The sequence below is a fragment of the Leucopleurus acutus genome (assembly GCF_964270905.1).
Source record: "Leucopleurus acutus genome assembly, chromosome: 18".
Lineage (NCBI taxonomy): Eukaryota > Metazoa > Chordata > Mammalia > Artiodactyla > Delphinidae > Leucopleurus > Leucopleurus acutus.
Genome location: NC_139160.1, coordinates 40204797 through 40225367, shown reverse-complemented (window position 1 = coordinate 40225367; position 20571 = coordinate 40204797). Strand labels below are relative to the sequence as shown.

At 35.5% G+C, this 20571-nt stretch overlaps 1 pseudogene across 1 annotated transcript; it reads right to left on the bottom strand.

The window, feature by feature from the left end:
• Nucleotides 1–203: 203 nt before the first annotated feature.
• LOC309974604 (ornithine decarboxylase-like) lies at nt 204–13246 on the bottom strand (annotated as a pseudogene). The gene is made up of 3 exons: nt 13224–13246; nt 1661–1844; nt 204–1431 (listed from the first exon to the last, which is right to left on the bottom strand). The product of its transcript is annotated as an ornithine decarboxylase-like (transcript).
• Nucleotides 13247–20571: the final 7325 nt, after the last annotated feature.

The following is a 20571-nucleotide window of genomic DNA, read 5'->3' as shown; positions in this document are numbered from 1 at the left end:
AAATCTATATAAAACAAATATTCAAATAGTTTCCATAGGAACACAGTTAAGTGTGACCCCATCACCTAGTCTTCCACATTGTTGCATCTGTGCCAACACTACTCACATAGACATCTCAAAACTAGCAGTAGTTAAGTTAAATGGTCCCCCCCCAAACCCTTAAATCAAGCTAAACTCACAGTTAACAGCTACAAGAATTGTATCTACATATTAATACAAGCTGAAGCACAGGCTGCTGGGTGCCGTTTCATCCCACTCTCTCAAGCACAGGACACAGGCAGAGTGCCAACATCCAGCTCCTCTACTCCGGGTGGGAAGTCATGGTTCTGGATTTTCTGCATCAGTTGCCATGGTGGCCCTGACATCACATAGTAGATGGTTGGTCTCTGGAATCCATTGAAAGTAGAAGCAGCAGTGACAGCAGTGACAGAGCAGAGTGTAAACACCCATGTTTTCAAACAGCATCCAATCGCCCTCATGCATCTCAAGTAAGTTACAGTGCTCAACAATGCGATCCAGGCCATCACAGGTTGGTCCCCAGATGCTGAATGAATAATACTTCTCATCTGGTTTGAGTCTCTTCTGCAGAAGAGGCTTCACATGTTCATGATCGTAGAGGATGCAGTTGAATGATGCATATACTCCATCATTCACATAATACATAAATGTCTGTTCACTCGACTCATCTTCATCATCAGAGCCTGTCTGTTCCTTTAAGATGAGTTTTTGGCAATGATATTAACTGCTAGAGTGAAAACTGAGGCAACACAGTATCTTCCTGGCTCAGGTATGATTCTCACTCCAGAATCTGATGGAAAATACTTGCATGACACTGGGTTGATTACACTGGTGGTCTCTTCAAATTTAAGATTTACATCCTCAGATCCAGGAAAGCCACCACCAATATCAAGCAGAAACATGTTGAAACCAACCTCAGCTCCCATGTCAAAGTCACAGTGGGCATCAGAGATGGTTTGCACGAAGGTCTCTGGATCAGTACAATGATGTCCCACATGGTAGCTGACACCAATGACATCAATATCTTGCTCTTTTGCCCATTCCAAAATAAGCCTGCTGGTTTTGAGCGTGACACCAAATTTGACACTGAGGTGACAGACTTCTTTGGAATCATCAGTGGCAATCTGAAAAACCAACTTGGCCTTTGGATGTGCCCTGGCAACTTTCACCAACTCGACTTCACTATCAAAAGTCATCATTTGGACTCCATTATTGGCAGCATATTTAATCTGAGACACTTGTTTACAAGGATTTGCATAGATAATCCTCTCTGGAGGCACCCTGAGACTCTGCACCAACTGGATTTCAGTCTTGCTGGTACAGTCAAATCCTTTCCCAATGGCAGGTGTGGTCTTCACTATGGTTCTACTATCATTGCATTTGACTGCATAAAAGGGTGTGACTCGGGCTTCCCTGGTGGCACAGTGGTTGAGAGTCCACCTGCCGATGCAGGAGACACAGGTTCATGCCCCAGTCCGGGAAGATCCCACATGCCGTGGAACGGCTGGGCCCGTGAGCCATGGCCGCTGAGCCTGCGCGTCTGGAGCCTGTGCTCCACAATGGGAGAGGCCACAACAGTGAGAGGCTCGCGTACCACAAAAAATAATAATAATAATAAATAAAGGGTGTGACTCAAGTAAGAGCTTTAAACCATATCAGATGTTTCTTTACAATGCCTGCCAGGTCCACAACATAGAAGGCACCCTTATCTTCAGAAGAAGGAACATCATTAATGTTTTGGTCCAGAATGTCCTTGGCAGTAAAACCTTCATCCAAGAAATGGCAGTCAAACTTCATTACTAAAGTTATTCGTGGTTTCTTGATATCTTTTTGAAACAACAAAATGGGAAACTAAGAGATGGAATTTAAAGAAATTATGCCAGCTTTTCACAAAGGCAATTCTCCAGGAATTCCGAGTCCCACTGAAGATGTGTGTGCCCTCGGTGCAGCAGTGAAAATGTTTTGATAAATGCACAATCTGCTGTCCAACTTAGAGCAAACGGGCACCATAGGTAGGCTCCATGGAGAAAAGATGCCGCCACCACCGAGCACTCAGGACCACTGGCCACCCTGCCTCTTTCCCCACTAACCCCATCAACCACCCTCCCAGTTGCTTGCCACCTTGCTCCCTCCAGCAGAGGACAACCAGCCTGAGGTGGCACCGAGTGCTGGCAGAGGGGCAGCAGCAGTGGAGGTGGAGGGAACTGACCCAAAATACTTTAAAATAAAGACAGTTACAAGAGACGAGGAAGGACACTACATAATGATCAAAGGATCAATCCAAGAAATTATAAAAATTATAAATATATATGCACTCAACATAGGAGCACCCAATATATAAGTCAAATGTGAACAGCCATAAAAGGAGAAATAGACAGTAATACAACAATAATGGGGGACTTTAACACCCCACTTACACCAATGGACAGATCATCCAAACAGAAAATCAATAAGGAAACATAGGCTTTAAATAACACATTAGACAAGATGGACTTAACCAATATTTATACAACATTCCATCCGAAATCACTAGAATACACTTTCTTCTTAAGTGTACATGGAACATTTTCCACGATAGATCATGTCTTGGGCCACAAATCAAGTCTCAATAAATTTTAAAAAATTGAAATCATATCAAACATCTTTTCTGACCACAACGTAAGGAGATTAGAAAAAACTGACAGGAAAAACAAACTTGTAAAAAACATAAACACATGGAGAATAAACTAAACAACCAATAGTTCACTGAAAAAAAATCAAAGAGGAAATAAAAAAATACCTAGAGATAAATGACAATGAAAACTCGATGATCAAAACCTATGGAATGCAGCAAAAGCAGTTCTAAGAAGGAGGCTTATACCAATACAAATGTACCTCAGGAAACAAAAAAAATATCAAATAAACAACCTAACCTTACACCTAAGGCAACTAGAGAAAGAAGAACAAACAAAAGCCAAAGTTAGTAGAAAGAAAGAAATCATAAAGATCTGAGCAGAAATAAATGAAATAGAGATGATGAAATCAATAACAAAGATTAATGAAAGTAAAAGCTGGTTCTTTGAAAAGATAAACAAAATTGATAGACTTTTAGCCAAACTCATCAAAGAAAAATAAATAAATAAAAGGAGAGGGCTTAAATCAATAAAATTAGAAATGAGAAAGGAGAAGTTACAATGGACACCACAGAAATAAAAAGGATCATAACAGACTACTACAAACTACTATATGCCAATAAAATGGACAATCTAGAAGAAACAGATAAATTCTTAGAAAGGTACAACCTTCCATGACTGAACCAGGAAGAAATAGGAAATATGAACAGACCAATCAAAAGTACTGAAATTAAAAGTGTGATTTAAAAAATTCAAACAAACAGAAATCCAGGACCAGATGACTTCCAGATGAATTCTATCAAACATTTAGAGAAGAGTTAACACCTATCCTTCTGAAACTCTTCCAAAAATGTTGCAGAAGAAGGACACTCCCAAGCTCATTCTATGAGGCTACCATCACGCTGATATCAAAACCAAAGATACCATAAAAAAAAGAAAACTATAGGCTGATATAACTGATTAACACAGACACAAAATTCCTCAAGAAAATACTAGCAAACCGAATCCACCAACACATGAAAAGGATCATACATAGTGGGATTTATCACAGGAATGAAAGGATTCTTCAATATATGCAAATTAATCCATGTGATACACCACATTAACAAACTGAAGAATAAAAACCATATGATCATCTCTCTCCAACCCAAAGACATGGACTGGATGAATGGATATAAAAACAAGACCTCTATATTTGCTGTCTACCCCTATATTTGCTGTCTTCAGACTTAGGGACACATACAGACTGAAAGTATGGGTATGGTAAAAAGGATTCCATGCAAATGGAAATCAAAAGAAAGCTGGAGTAACGATACTCATGTCTGACAAAATAGACTTTAAAATAAAGATTATAAGAGACAAAGAAAGACACTACATAATGATCGAGGGATCAATCCAAGAAGACATAACAATTGTAAATATATTTGCACCCAAAATAGGAGCACCTCAATATATAAGGCAAATACTAACTGCTATAAAAGGAGAAATTGACAGTAACTCAATAATAGTGGGGGACTTTAACACCCCACTTTCACCAATGGACAGATCATCCAGACAGAAAATCAATAGGAAATGACACATTAGACCAGAGGGACTTAACTGATATTTATAGAGCATTCCATCCAAAAGCAGCAGAATACACATTCTTTTCATGTGGTACACATGCTGGACCACAAAGTGAGCCTCGGTGAATTTAAGAAAATTGAAATCAATATCAAGCATATTTTCCAACAACAACTGCTATATTTAAAATAGAAAACCAACAAGGACCTACAGTGTAGCACAGGGAACTCTGCTCAATATTTTGTAATAACCTAAACAGGAAAAGAATTTGAAAAAGAATAGATACATGTATATGTATAACTGAATCACATTGCTGTACACCTGAAACTAACACACTGTTATCTGACTATATTCCAGTATAAAATAATTTTTTTTTAAAATATGATCATCTCAATAAATGCAGAAAAAGCTTTTGACAAAATTCAATGCCAATTCATGATAAAAACTCTCTAGGTAGTGCGCATGGAGGGAACCTACCTAGACATAATAAGGGACATATATGACAACCCCACTGCAAACATCATTCTCAATGGTGAAAAGCTGAAAGCATTCCCCCTAAGATCAGGAACAAGCCAAGGAAGTCCACTCTTACCACATTTTTTCAACATATTTTGGGAGTCTTAGACATGGTAATCAGAGAAGAAAAAAAAAATCCAAATTGGAAAAGAAAAAGTAATACTTTCACTGTTTGCATATGACAGGATACAATTCTTAGAAAATTCTAAAGACACTACCAGAATAGTACTAGTTCTCATGAATGAATTTGGTAAATTTGCAGGATACAAAATCAGTAAACAAAAATCTCTTGCATTTCTATACACTAACAACAAAAATCAGAAAGAGAAATTAAGGTACAATCCCATTTACCATCACATTAAAAGGAATAAAATACTTAGGAATAAGCCTACCTAAGGAGGCAAAAGACCTGTACTCAGAAAATGATAAGTTACTGGTCAAAGAAATGAAAGATGACTCAGACAGATGGAGAGATATACTATGTTCTTGAATTAGAAGAATCAATATTACCAAAATGACTATACTACCCAAAACAATCTACAGATTCAATGCAATCCCTATCAAATTACCAATGACATTTTTTTCAGAACTAGAACAAAAAATCTTAAAATTTGTATGGAGACACAAAAGACCCTGAATAGCCAAAGCAATCTTGAGAAAGAAAACTGGAGCTTGAGGAGTCAGGCTCCCTGACTTCAGATTATACTGCAAAGCTACAGTAATCTAAACAGCATGGTACTGCCTCAAACCAGAAATATAGATCAATGAAACAGGACAAACCCACACACCTATGGTCAACTAATCTATGACAAAGGAGGCAAGGACATAAAATGGAGAAAAGATAGTCTCTTGAATAAGTGGTGCTGGGAAAACTGGACGACTACATGTAAAAGAATGAAATTAGAACATTCTCTAACACCATACAGAAAAATAAACTGAAAATGGATTAAAGACCTAAATGTAAGGCTGGATACTGTAAAACTCTTAGAGGAAAACATAGGCAGAACACTCTCTGACATATATCAAAGGAAGATCTTTCTGGATCCACCTGCTAGAGTAATAAAATAAAAACAAAAATAAACAAATCAGACCTAATTAAACTAAAAAGCTTTTGCACAGTAAAGGAAATCATAAACAAAACAAAAAGACAATCCACAGAATGGGAGAAAATATTTGCAAATGAAGTGACTGACAAGGGATTCATCTCCAAAATATACAAACAGCACATGCAGCTCAATTCAAAAAAAACAACCTAATCAGAAAATGGATGGAATATCTAAATAGACATTTATCCAAAGAAGATATACAGATGGCCAAAAAGCACATGAAAAGCTCCTACAACACTAATTATTAAAGAAATGTAAATCAAACTATAATGAGGTTTCACCTCAGACCAGTAAGACTGGCCATCATCAAAAAATCTACAAGCAGAAAATGCTGAGGAGAATGTAGAGAGAAAGGAACCCTTTTACACTGTGGGTTGGAATGTAAATTGATACAGCCACTATGGAGAATGGTATGGAGGTTCCTTATAAAACTAAAAATAGAACTACTATATGATCCAGAAATCCCACTACTGGGCATTTTCCCTGAGAAACTATACTTCAAAAAGATAAATGCACCCCAATATTCATTGCAGCACTATTCACAATAGCCAGTACCTGGAAGCAACCTAAAGGTCTATCAAGAGAAGAATGAATAAAGGAGATGTGGTACATATATACAATGGAATATTCCCCAGCCATATGAAAGAACAAAATAATGCCATTTGCAGCAACATGCGTGGACCTAGAGACTGTCATATTGAGCGACGTAAGTCAGACAGAGAAGGATAAATATTATATGATATTACTTATATGTGGAATCTAAAAAAATGGTACAAATGAACTTATTTACAAAACAGAAATAGAGTCACAAATGTAGAAAACAATCTTATGGTTACCATGGGAGAAATGTGGGGAGGGATAAATTGGGAGTTTTGTGTTGACATATACACACTACTATATTTAAAATAGCTAACTAATGTATAGCACAGGGAACTCTACTCAATAGTTTTTAATGACCTATATGGGAAAAGAATCTAAAAAAGAGTGGATATATGTATATGTATAACTGATTCACTTTGCTGCACAGGAGAAACTAACACAACATTGTAAATCAACTATACTCCAATAAGATTTTTTTTTTTAAAAGCAAATGCCATTCTTGCTTTGCAATTTAGCATAAGTGTTCAAATAGAAATAACCGATTGAATGTCAAGCTGTTTACATTTAAAAAGCCCACAGAAAAATATATTCTCATGGAAATTTCAAAATTATAAGAATAAAATTATAATCTTGAAAGATTTGAGGAAGAATGTATATAACAATCTGAAAATGAACATTAGATTATCTACAGTTTTCTATAACAAAATATAAAAAAGCCCCAACATTCTAACAGAAAATGATTGGAACTTTTAATTTAACACTAAAATAGGAATCAGTTGTGAAGGCAAATAAATAATATGAAGAAAACCAAGAAAATTAAGAACATATGATACATATATAAATAAAATACTCATGTACACCTTAAGTGAAATGAAGTAAATTCCCAGGATTTAGTTATAATGCAATCCTAGAAAGCAACTGGAGCAGAGTGGAGCAGAAGGGTACAGACCTCCAGAAATTATAGTATAGTATGTTAGAAGGATAATATTGATAAAATAAAGACATTGTTCATTGTATTGTATAAGCAAAAACAAAAAAGAATATTAATAATATCAAGTAAAGAATATTTTAATGAAACAAAATGGGACATGATTTTGATAATAGATGAAATAAAGAATAATTTATTTAAAATTAACTTTTTAGATAATTTCCTTTGAACCATGCAAAAATGAAGGTAATATAGCCATGACAAAGATAATGTAAGTCTATCCCTCAATCTGAGTTATGTATTCAACAATGTTAGCATAGACATAATGTAAATATAATATATTCAAAGATTTTCCATTTTGATGGTCAATTTGTCTGCAAAGCATGGGGAATCTAATTATGCCTATAGAAAGAAATATTAAATTACTATACTTTGATAATTTAAGAAGTTATTTTGTACTTGAATGTAACTGTTCTAATTAATTTACATCCATTCTCTAACATATTCCTTATAACTTCTCCAACATGGGTAGTTGTTTTGACATTACGGATTAGAAAACCAAGAGACAGAAAAGTTATGTAATTTCCTCAAAATGAATGTATTCTAAAATATGTATGTATGTATTTTGAGGTAGAATTTCACTTAGGATTTAAATCCAGGCAATCTAGAAACATACTAATTTAAACTAACAATTGAATCAGCTGAATATAGAAAGTGAGTGATAGTAAGATAAGCATAAGTGGAGTAAACTTTAATTCTCAGAGATAGAAAGACAATCAAAACCATGTGTATGAAGAAACAGATATAAATGCAAACAACATATGTTTATAGAACAATCACTTAAAGAAGTGAATACTACAAAGAGTTTTCCTTCAGAAAGTGCACTGGGAGTTAGGGAATGGTTTCAGAAACTTGTTTTTTACTTTGATACTATGCAATTTTGTTTTTTTTTACATTTGTATATATTGTTTTGGTAATGTGTAAAAAGTATATACATTCTTATTATGCCCAAGCATTAGAAACATTTACAAAGTTTCCTTGAAAATTTGTTTCTAATAACAGGTCTCTTTGCCCATACTTAATAGACAAATATGTGCATACACTGAGCATCTAATTACCATGCAAACAAACCTTGTTATTTCATAACCTCTAGAATGTATATTATTCTATGTATATCTGAGTATATTCTAAGAAATATTCTAGTCAGGAAATTTCTGAGTTGCTGAAATATTACAGAAAATGTAGATTTAGTACAATTGCCATGCTCACTTGCCTGGTTTCAGAAAGAGTACCTTCTTGATTTTTACTTTTCATACTTATGCATTCATTAGACTATCTGCAGAAATAGAGGCTAAGTTGTAAAGAAGCAAAACGGTAAATATTCTAACCTTGGGAATAGAAAGAAAAAGAGGAAACAAGTAGGAGATAAAACTGTCTTTAGGTTGAAATGTTTTAAATGGCTCCACAAATTTGCCAGCATGAAGTCTTTTAAGATATGGAAATTTATTAACACTGTGGCTTTTGCCACAAATTACTTTTAGCAGCTTATACATATACACAAAACAGTTAATGGTGTGCAGAATTTCTGCCGTAAATACAAGTCACTTTTGCACAAGATTTAGATTTGACACTATTATGGGAATTTGCTAAGTGACAGAAGTATGCCTATAATTTCATGCCTTTTCTTCATCAAAGCTGTGGCAATACTTCATTGTATTTACTCTAAATTCAAAACACTTTTAAAAGGATATTAAAAATGATTTCTTCTTTCCCATTTTTGCAAAGGTAAGATTTTAAAAAGAATGAAACTGTATTTGTTTTTTCAGGGACTGTCCAATTTCAAAGATGTGTACTTTATGTCCTCAAAATAATATTGTCATAAAAAGTCCTCTACCCTTCCATCTATTAGGAACAAAGAATGGAATATATGAGTTTTCTAGATAGATATAACTAATTAGCTGGATTATATTTGTACAAATGAAGCATAAATATAAGGCAGATGTTTGATTTCAAAATATAGGTCTTTATTTTAATGAGCAGGTCTCCAGCTTTTATAGTCTGTAAGAATGCTCTCTGAAGAGTTTTGCCTCTTCCAATTTCTCCCATCTGTGATGAATGAAAATAAAATATCTCCAACATTCTCTTAACGGTTGGGTTTCCCTTAAGTTTTACTATTTTCTTCTGCCTGTCAGTCACTATTCTCTCACATACGTTTTTATAACTGCAAAATTAGAAAGGGGAGGTCATTTAACAAAATATTTTAAGAATGTTATGAATTAAGAGTAAATACAATGAAGTATTGGTATAGCATTGATGAAGGGTAGGAGTGAAAGTACAATTTTTTCTCTGTCACTTAAATTCTCACAATAATGTTAAAAGACTATCAAAACATGATTCACATCCTCATTGTCAAGATTTTATCACATCGCCATTTCTAGTTTCAACGAGAGAAAGCGTGTCTCACCTAGCTTGGTCACCATATGTCTACCTAAAACTCAGAAGTGCTTTTGCTAAATAGAAAAGGGATATTGAACATGCCATATCAATGACTAGACTTGCCTCTGCCACCAAATATCTATGAATACTTTAGCTGTTATCTACAACACTAATTTAATTCTTGCCAACATGAATCAGTTCAAATCTGATAATGATCACATCCATGCCCAGATCTAAGATTTCTAAGTGTTATGTAGACCTCTTCATCAGTTTGGATATAAGTATCTGTGGTCTGGTGACCTATAATCTAATGAAAAAATATCTTAACATCTTGTAGCCAGTATGCAATAAATGCTGTATGAACAGGGTAGAAACATTTTCATTAAAGAAGACAAAAGAATGAAAACCTTCCAGAAGTCCCAGTTCATAGGAGTCATATAATATTTCTGGGAAGGGATTATTTTGAAAAGTGCCTGCCTTGGTAGTGGATCAAGTTACTTATGGAGAAACCAGTGTGCTCTGGGTTGACTCATGTTGTGTTGTGTCATAGACCCTGGCTCTGCTCACTGAGAAAAGTCTCCTTGCAGAGTCTGTTGTGTGGGCACGTGAGAAGTAGGACTTCACAGCTTTCACAGCAGCTTCCATCTGGTGCAGGTTTGGAGCCCAGGGTTTGCCTTAGAAATGAAACTGGCACTGTGCTTCTCAGGCCAGACTTGTGGTTTCTTTGGCAATGTAAGTTCCTATTTGGCTTTGCATCTATTTTCATTCAGTTAGTTCTAAGGGCAAGTGAACACATGAAAAACCTTGTCTAGACAAAGCACTGAATCCTGCTTTGTCTAGTATCAATGTCTTTGTGCTGAGCCCTTTCCTCTCTGTTAATGTTGGCAAATGTGAGGACATCTAAAATTACAGGCTTTGGTGGGATGGTGACATCTAATATTTGATATATAGCTTTGGGCTACCTTCTATTGTCTGGCAGGCTTATACTGAGACTGCTAGAAAATTCTTGCAGTCTTATCTCCCTTTAAGGCTGCTTCTTCACAGCCACCTGTTTACAATGAGCCTCAGTTAACCTGTCTCTTATGTAATTTGGTAAAAGTCAAAAACAGCAGCCAACACACAGTTACATTTTGAGGTTTACAAAATAGTTCTACTAACACTCAGCCTCTTAGTAACAGGGGCAGCTATTGAGAATAATACATAGTTTCATAAAATATTTTACCACAAATTTTACCAACAAATATTATTTACCAACAAATAACTAGAGTCCTTTGCCTTCTGCCATGCATATCTTGTCAAGGTCATATATTTTAACTCACTTTAAAAAAATAAACTTACTTATTTATTTATTTTTGGCTGCATTGTGTCTTCATTGCTGCACATGGGCTTTCTCTAGTTGTGGCGAGCAGGGGCTACTCTTCGTTGCAGTGCATGGGTTTCTCAATACAGTGGCTTCTCTTGTTGTGGAGCATGGTCTCTAGGCACGTGGCTTCAGTAGTTGTGGCATGCGGGCTTCAGTAGTTGTGGCTCATGGGCTCCAGAGCGCAGGCTCAGTAGTTGTGGCACATGGGCTTAGTTGCTCTGCGGCATGCGGGATCTTCCTGGACCAGGGCTCGAACCCGAGTCCCCTGCATTGGCAGGCAGATTCTTAACCACTGCACCACCAGGAAAGCCCCCAACTGACTTTTGATATCACCTTCTGTATCAGTTCCGAATTCAGAACAATAAATGTAATCCATTTTAATTATTGTAAGTTAGAATATATTTAGTTGTAAAATATAGTGTATTTACAATATTGTTGAAAGGGATAGAGGAGCAAGGTCTAGGCAGGCACTCCACAAATGAATTGTGCTAGACACAATTATCCATCAAGTAATGTACCACCTATCAGGCCAACACAAGAGCTATTGATTTAAGAACTCTTTAACCATTGCAGCTATATAAGGACGGAAAAGTAAAAATAAGAAGCTGACATGTCTACCATTAGGATTGAAATGAAAGATGGATAATGAACACTGTAACAGTGATACAGTGTAAAATGTTCTCCAAAATCTTGCCTAGCAAGCCAAAAACTTGCAAAAAGAAGTAGGAAAATAACCTCTGCATTAATTGTGTCATCCATATTTTGTGTAAGGGCATCTAGTCAGTAAAAGCCCAATTTGCATGTAGAACTCTAGCTACAAAAGTGTTCAGGAAACGTAGCTTTCAAACTAAGTCTCTGTGGTACAGAAAGGCATCCTAAAAGCTATGTGGAAAAGAATATCACAATAATTGCTACGTTATATCTCTTTGGCAGCTCAGAATCCATGCACATCTTTCTATTTAAACGTCAAAAGAGAAATAATAGTAATAAAAATTTATTTTGCCTAAAATGAATAATTATGTAATATAGACCCAATCTTTTATCAGTGGGACAGATCCATCTCAAAGTAATAGTCAATATTCTTCTAGGTAGCCTACATTATTATTTTATAATATAAAGACAAAATTGTAATTTAACCACTATGAAAATAACCTAGATTATTTTTAAATAAGAGGAAAAAGTAAGAGGGGAAAATAGTAATTAATATTTATAGATATATACATAAAAGAGAAATATAATTCATATAGGTACTACAGTCAGGTCCACTTGTAAAGTTGTTTACTGTTAGGTATACCATACCACCTAGCTGATGTCATTAGTATCATATGCATTATATATATATTATTGGGTTGGCCAAAAGTTTCATTCAGTTTTTTTCCATAAGATGGCTCTGGGAGCACTTAGTTGTCTTTAACTTCCTTCGAAACAATTTTTTTAGATTGTATGTGCAGTGTATGGAGAAGGTGCTGTGACTGATCGAACATGTCAAAAATGGTTTGCCAAGTTTTGTGCTGGAGATTTCTTATTGGACAATGCTCCATGGTAGTGTAGACCAGTTGAAGTTGATAGTGATCAAATCGAGACATTAACTGAGAACAATCAACATTATACCATGCAGGAGATAGCCGACATACTCAAAATATCCAAATCAAGTGTTGAAAATCATTTGCACCAGCTTGGTTATGTTCATCGCTTCGATGTTTGGGTTCCACATAAGTTAAGTGAAAAAAACCTTCTTGACCATATTTCCACATGAGATTCTCTACTTAAACATAATGAAAACGTTCCATTTTTAAAACAAATTGTAATGGGCAATGAAAAGTGGATACTGTACAATAATGTGGAATGGAAGAGATTGTGGGGCAAGTGAAATGAACCACCATCAACCACACCAATGGCCAATCTTCATCCAAAGAAGTTGATGTGTATATGGTGGGATTGAAAGGGAGTCGTCTCTTATGAGCTCCTTCCGGAAAACCAAATGATTAATTCCAATAAGTACTGCTCCCAATTAGACCAGCTGAAAACAGCACTCGATGAAAAGCGTCCAGAATTAGTTAACAGAAAATGCACAATCTTACATCAGGCTAACGCAAGACGGCATGTTTCTTTGATGACCAGGCGAAAACTGTTACAGCTTGTCTGGGAAGTTCTGATTCATCTGTTGTATTCACCAGACATTGCACCTTCAAATTTCCATCTATTTTGGTCTTTACAAAATTCTCTTACTGGAAAAAATTTCAATTCCCTGGAAGACTGTAAAATGCACCTGCAACAGATCTTTGCTCAAAAATATAAAAAGTTTTGGGAAGATGGAATTATGAAGTTGCCTGAAAAATGTCAGAAGGTAGTGGAACAAAAGGGTGAATACGTTGTTCAATAAAGTTCTTGGTGAAAATGAAAAACGTGTCTTTTATATTTACTTAAAAACTTAAGACACTTTTTGGCCAACCCAATAATTTATGTATTATGGCAATTTTCTATCAGATGTAAGTAAATGATTGAAAATCTTGAAGAAAGCAGCACCCTTTTCTAGCTCAGGGAAAGACACTCTATGTACTAGGTTATCTCTGATATAAAGTTGTGTCCCAGGGGTATAACCAAACACCTCTAAGCAGGCTAATTACATTAGATTCTTTTGATTATAGATGGAGCAGTGATTTGTCCTCACTATAGACATTAATTCTGATTATAGATTTGTCTTCTCAGCCCAAAACACTTCTTCCAAAATTGTCACCTGTGAACTTACTAAATGCATTCTTTACAATAATTGTATCCTACACAACGTTGTTTCTAACTAAGGAATTTAATTTACAACTGTAGAAACAATGGTCAATAAAAATAAAACAACTGTCTCTTTCTACCACTGCTAACAAGACCTTGGTTGGTACATAAAATCTGCCTGAATGTGATATGTGGGGTTGAAATAAAAAATTTCTTAAAATCATGATCATGTTATTTCTGGTGAGCAAAATGACCCCCTAAAGATATAATAAAATGGTTTTTATTTTAAACTACTAAGTTTTGGGGTAGTTTGTTACACAACAATAAATAACCATGAAGGTATGATGGCCCCAAGATTAGCACTAGTTGTGAGATCTTACTTCATCTGGATAGAGTTGATTAAAGTTAAGAGTGCACTTCCTAATCCCCTTCTCTCTATCTCTCTTCTTTCCTTCTCTCCTTCTTCCCTCCCTTCCTTCCTTCCTTCCTTCCCTCCCTCCCTCCCTCCTTCCTTCCTTATTTCCTTTCTTCTCTTACTTTCTTCCTTCTTTATTCTTTCCTTACTCTAATCTTTCCTCCCTTCCCCTTCCTTCCTACCTCCCTGTATTCTTTCTGTCTAATATTTCTCAGTCCTGTACTCTGAAGGAGATGCATGAAGACTGTCAGAGCCACCAATCTTGTTTGCTCGTACTCATTATTAGTTTTATGTTATGTCCTGTTTGACTAGAGTATAAGTAACCTGTACTTAACCCTCCTAAACCTTATTCAATATTTCCCACAGTCTTATTTTAATTAATTAATTAATTTTTGGCTGCATTAGGTCTTCGTTGCTGTGCACGGTCTTTCCCTAGTTGTGGCAAGCGGGAGCTGCTCTTTGTTGCAGTGTGTGGGCTTCTCATTGCAGTGGCTTTCTTGCTGAGCATGGGCTCTAGGCATGCAGGCTTCAGTAGTTGTGGCACGCAGGCTCGTAGTTGTGGCTCAGGAGCTCTAGAGCTCAGGCTCACTGGTTGTGGCACACGGTCTTAGTTGCTCCACGGCACGTGGGATCTTCCAGGGCCAGGGCTTGAACCCATGTCCCCTGCATTGGCATGGTGAATTCTTAACCACTGTGCCGCCAGGGAAGTCCTTTCCCACAGTTTTAAAAGTGTCAGTCCTTACTCTGCCATCATTGGGCTAGTCTGGGGCCATGAATGAGTAAAAGAAAGGACCTAGGGTCAGCAGCAGAGGTGTACCCTTTCCCTAGTTTATCATATCTACAATGAGTTGCCTTTCTGTGTTACTAATCTGTATTTTACATTCTCTAACACATTCACATAAATAATTTACTCCTCCTATAGCTTTTGCCAAAGCAGGAATTAGGAGTCCAGTCTTAGACTAACTGTGTCATGATCAAGTTGCAGGGTTGTGGGGTAGCCTAGAGTTTAATGTATTTGGGTATGCTGCTTTAGCCAATTTATTGGGTCACTTATAGTGCCAACTTTGAGTGGAGGTCAGAATAATGGAAAGATTTCTATCTGGTGTAGGCTATAGTTAGAACAAGACTCTTCTTCTCTGCCATTATGGGTGGAAATAATGGGAATTGGTAATAAAGAGCTTTGGGATAGAAAAACATTGATATCTTATGGACTAATAAATTTGGGGCCAGCATCTTAGCATATATTTATGGTCAATGAAAGCACTAGGAAAAGAGAGGTGAGGAAATTCTTCTTAATAAACATTATGGATTAGAAGATTTATTCTGTGGATGCCAATTAATGAATTTATGAACAAGCCATTATAGTTGAAGAATGGAGGAAATGCTACTGTTGAACAGCAGAGCTGCATAAAACAGCATCTGATAGTGTCACTGCTGATAGGTTCCCATTGCTGGAAGCATCTTCCACCCCATCTCCCACCCCACATTAAGACACTCATCGACAACAATTTTATATGAAAACATATAAAATTATATACTCTCAGAAATCATAGATCTTACATATCATGAAATTTACTAATAGAAACAGATATGAGCAAAAATCAGGCATCAGGCATAGGAATAACATTTTCCTCTCTTGCAATGCCCTGAACTTTTAAATTATTTCTTTTAAGCATTGGTATGTATTTTGGTTTCAGAGATGCAGGCTAACATTGATTATATGTGGTAGATGTGAGCTCAAAGGAAGCTGTTTAAATTTGAGACTTAGTTTTTTTTTTTTTTTTTTTTTTTTTTTTTTTTTTTTGCAGTGTGCGGGCCCCCCACTGCCGTGGCCTCTCCCGCTGCAGAGCACAGGCTCCGGACGCGCAGGCCCAGCGGCCACGGTTCACGGGCCCAGCCGCTCCGCAGCATGTGGGATCCTCCCAGACCGGGGCACGAACCCATGTCCCCTGCATCGGCAGGCGGACTCTCAACCACTGCGCCACCAGGGAAGCCCGAGACTTAGTTTTAATACTCTATTAATCATGTAAGCTGGAGAGTGTACACACATAATCTCTACTTTATAGTCAGATTTGTTTCAGAGAAGCAGTCTAGATGAACCAAGTAGACTCTGATAAAGTCATATTATATAATTTCATTGGTTATTTTCCTTATAGTAAATTATTTTAGCATTTTTACAGGGAGGTTTACAAGGACAATACAGACGTAGGTGTCTACAAGGAGAAAGTGAATAAGTTACATACATGCTATGGATTTTTCCCTTTCTAGGTTCTGTACCTTGGGAGTAAGAAGAACAGAGAGAAACTAATTAATTATATTGGAATTTTTCCATAATGGTGGGGGCAGTGGGATTAGACATATTCTGCCTTGTACACATTATCCTGCCCATCATGTTTCTGTATTCATATATTCACTGGATGTGTTAAAACTTATTAAACCATACAAGTTTGCTTTTAAAGAAAAAAAAACACTTTTTCAGTGAAAGAAACACAGAAAAGAACTGAGGCCATGTGACTTACCTGTCTTATCATATGCTACATTAACCAGAAAATATAGTATTATATTTTATTGAAATGTTAGAAGACTATAGCATATGAGATTAAAGGTGCTGTTTTATCAGGACACTGTATATTTTTTGACCTAATAAGAAAAAAGTGTTCAGTTCTTCCCATTTTCAGATTTCATGGATTTTAAAATCCATGTGTTGGAAGTGGGAATGAGTTCCCTCACAAATACACCTTATTAATCACCAGTAAATTTTTACCATTCTTGCCAAGTGAAAATGTTAGAACTTACATTACGGATCACCACAATGGTCCCATTGTTGTTGGAAATTAAGCCTGCCACCTGTCTCTTTGGGGACCCTCATGACTCAGTCAATAGGTAAACTGTGCAGTTTTATCACTCTCTGAAATGACTAATCCTGATGAGCAGAGGAACAAAACTTTCTATAATATGGGAGGATATGGAGATATGAGAATGGAATATAGGGATTCCTGAGGTTATGCATCATATCACAACATCAAGTGATAAAAGAGTAACTCCTGGTATTTGGTTAATTTTCCAAATTTCATAATATCAGTGTAATGCTTTTCTTCTTGCTGCATCACACCTGGAGGATCATAACAAGGGATTTTCCTTCTCATCAGCCACTAACAGTTAAAGTATAAGCATCAAAAGTAGCATCAGTCAGTAACATTGTTCATCCTAGGGTATTTAAGCTGAAACCAGTGAGACAGAGAGAAGAGAGAGAGGGGAGAGAGAGATGAAAGAGAAGGTGAAGCTCCCTTTTCATATCTGTCTGTGGCAAGGGCAGCACCCAGCAATGGTACTAGGAGTTTCCTGACCAAATTGTCTCTGCAGTGTGGTCTGTGAAATATCTTTATTTTTTTCTAATTTCTAAATATCTATACTGGTATTATTTATCATTATAATCATTAATTATATGATCCACTTATATCACATCAATAAAACCCCTATTTAAGATAACCAGAATTAGCTTCTATTGTTTACAAAAGATAATGTGGATTGATATTGTCTTTTTGTGTTCAGTGTTGTTTTTGCAAATTTTGTTGCCAGATTCTTATTCCTTTTTAAGTAACTATTTTTTTCTTCCTGGAAACATCTCTACACGTGTTGCTTTTAAATTTTTATTTTTTTTTCTTCTGCTTTGAAACAATATTTTTACAGGTTTACTTGTTTTAATAGCATCTCATTTACCCCATTTTTCTCCCTATGCAATCCCTGTTAGAAGGATAAGTGAAATTTTGGATCATCTGGTATGTTACATTTTCATTCACAATTTTCATATTTTTGTTCATATCACTTGCATTTTAGAAGAAAAATCAATTTCTGCCTTCAAAATCAGATTTTCATTGTCATCTATGTTCATAGTGCTATTCAGTCCATTAATTGAATTTTTTTTTCCAACTTAGAAAAAATGTACTAAAATTTCAAAAATCTGGTTATTTCTACTAGATAATAGCTTGTTTTTCTTACTTTTATGGATATTTGATACATTATAATTATAACATTTAACATTTTAAATTTCTCACTTGAAAATATCCTTTTAGAGTTAAATTTTCTGTAATTTCATTACTCACATTTATTTGGTTTTCCCAAAATGTTTAATTTCCTGTTCTATCGTTTGTTGTTTTTTTTTGGCAGTTGAAAATCAGTATTTGCTTGTTCTTAAATGTAGGATTTGATTATACTAGTATATTTAGTAGTATATTTATATACTAGCTACAATATATAAATAAATAGTAGTATATAGTAATGTATTTAATATCCCAATTTATAAATCCCTTTTAGGTTCTGGATCTCCAAATCAAATGCTACTATATATTGAGACTTTCTCTCTTTGGTCACAATATTAGTTGAAACCTGATGATCTTAAATTAAAAATAGGGTAGAGAAAGTTATTTCTAATGTGGTATCTTTATAATCTGGGTATAAATGTTGTATTTGAAAAGTATGAGAGTGCTTTATTTAAATCAATTAACTTATTTTAAAGGGATTGGTACCATGTTTTACAATGGATAACCTAGCTCTTAACTTTATAGATGTTCTATACCAAGCTTCTCAAATTTTGATTATTCACAAACTATCTTGCAATTTTGTCAATTATACCTCAATAAAACTGACAAAAAGAACAAGATGATACTGCTTTAAATAGAAAAAAAAACAGTAATGAACATCACCATATATATTTCCAAAGTTATTTGAATTGGCATACAGGATTGCTTGTCAGTGAAGGTACTGTTATACCTGCTGGAATCCCATGATAAAATTGTGATATTTTACTGACTAGAAGACATTAACTCAAGTCCTTAGGGACCTGCAGGATCCATATCTGGCCTCAATGCTCCACAACTCCCTGCTCAGCTCCTAGTCTGTAATGTTGAAAGGATCACCTTCAGTCGCTCTTGATCTAATGGGCATCTAGACTCTCCTTTAGTATGTCAAGAGTTGCTGGAAAGCATTGTTAGTTCTTGGTATTGTTTTACTTCTTATACTATTAGCTAGAGTAAATGCTATGAAAAATAAACCTCTTGAGTTTACCTTTGGAGAAACCTGATCTTTGTAAGACTAAATAATCCTCGTCTGCTGACCAGCTTGGGAGATGTATGGCATTTGGGCTATAAAAGTCTCTTAGTTTCTGGATCTTGAGGCCTTTGGATCTTAAGTCCCTTTTAGAAATTATTATTTAACCAGTGGCACTGTCATATATCTGACCCCAGGTACACTATTATTCCTCTCTTGCATCTCCAATATCTGTGACCTATAATTAGGAACTCATCCTAAAACTTGCACTGGAGTTGTTGTTTTCCATGTACCTTTTTGTCTTTCTCTGGTCTCCTGGAATTATCTGGAAATACTTCAGGATAGCAGCTGGATCCTAGCACCAAACAGATACTTAACTTACTTATTAAGCAGCTCTATATTTTTCTAATCTGTTGGGAGTTATCATTGCTATTGCCTATCAGCATAGGGAGAAGTCCAGGGGGAGCTAATTGTATTACATTAATAAATGTCCCTTTTGTCTTACTCCAGATTTTGCTATTGCTCTTTTTTATTAGTTTACTGTAAGTTTAAGGATTCCTGGCATTAATCTTATTCTGTATTTGTTTTCTCCAGAGCTTAATTTGAACTGTGATTCTTCGTTCTATTCTCTCTGTCTATCTGTTCTTTTAGCCGTTTATCTATTTATCTACTTGTAATTTATTTATCAACTATGAAGATTAAAACATACAATACTAAAGTAGAAAGAATGGTATGACTCTCTAAAGACTCATCACCCAAATTATTCAGCTTGCTATCAGAAGTTTTTTGCCTTAGCTTTATCTAACCTGTTTTGTGTTTGTTAGCTTTTCACTACTGAAATAGTTTACAGCAAGTCCCCTTCTTTATGCCATTGCCTCTCTATATCAGTTTACATCTCTTAAAAAATGCCTATTTTATTACATAGGAGCAATGCTATCATGACCCATGAAATTAAAAATAAGTTCTTGGTATCATTTGATATCTACTTTACATTAAATTTCCCAATGGTTACAAAGTATACCTTCATATTTTGATTTGTTTGAGTCAGGATTTCAATGTTTGACTCTTTGTGACTTTATTTAACTTATAATTCTATTTACCATGTCCCTGTGGGTAAGAAGTAAAAGTTACTTCTAATGGTTTAATAAGATTTTAGTTCAAATGTTGTGGTTAGGAATGCTTTAGAAGTTGTGCTATGTACTCCATATTTGTCAAATCCCAAATAATAATTGATTGTCTCATTC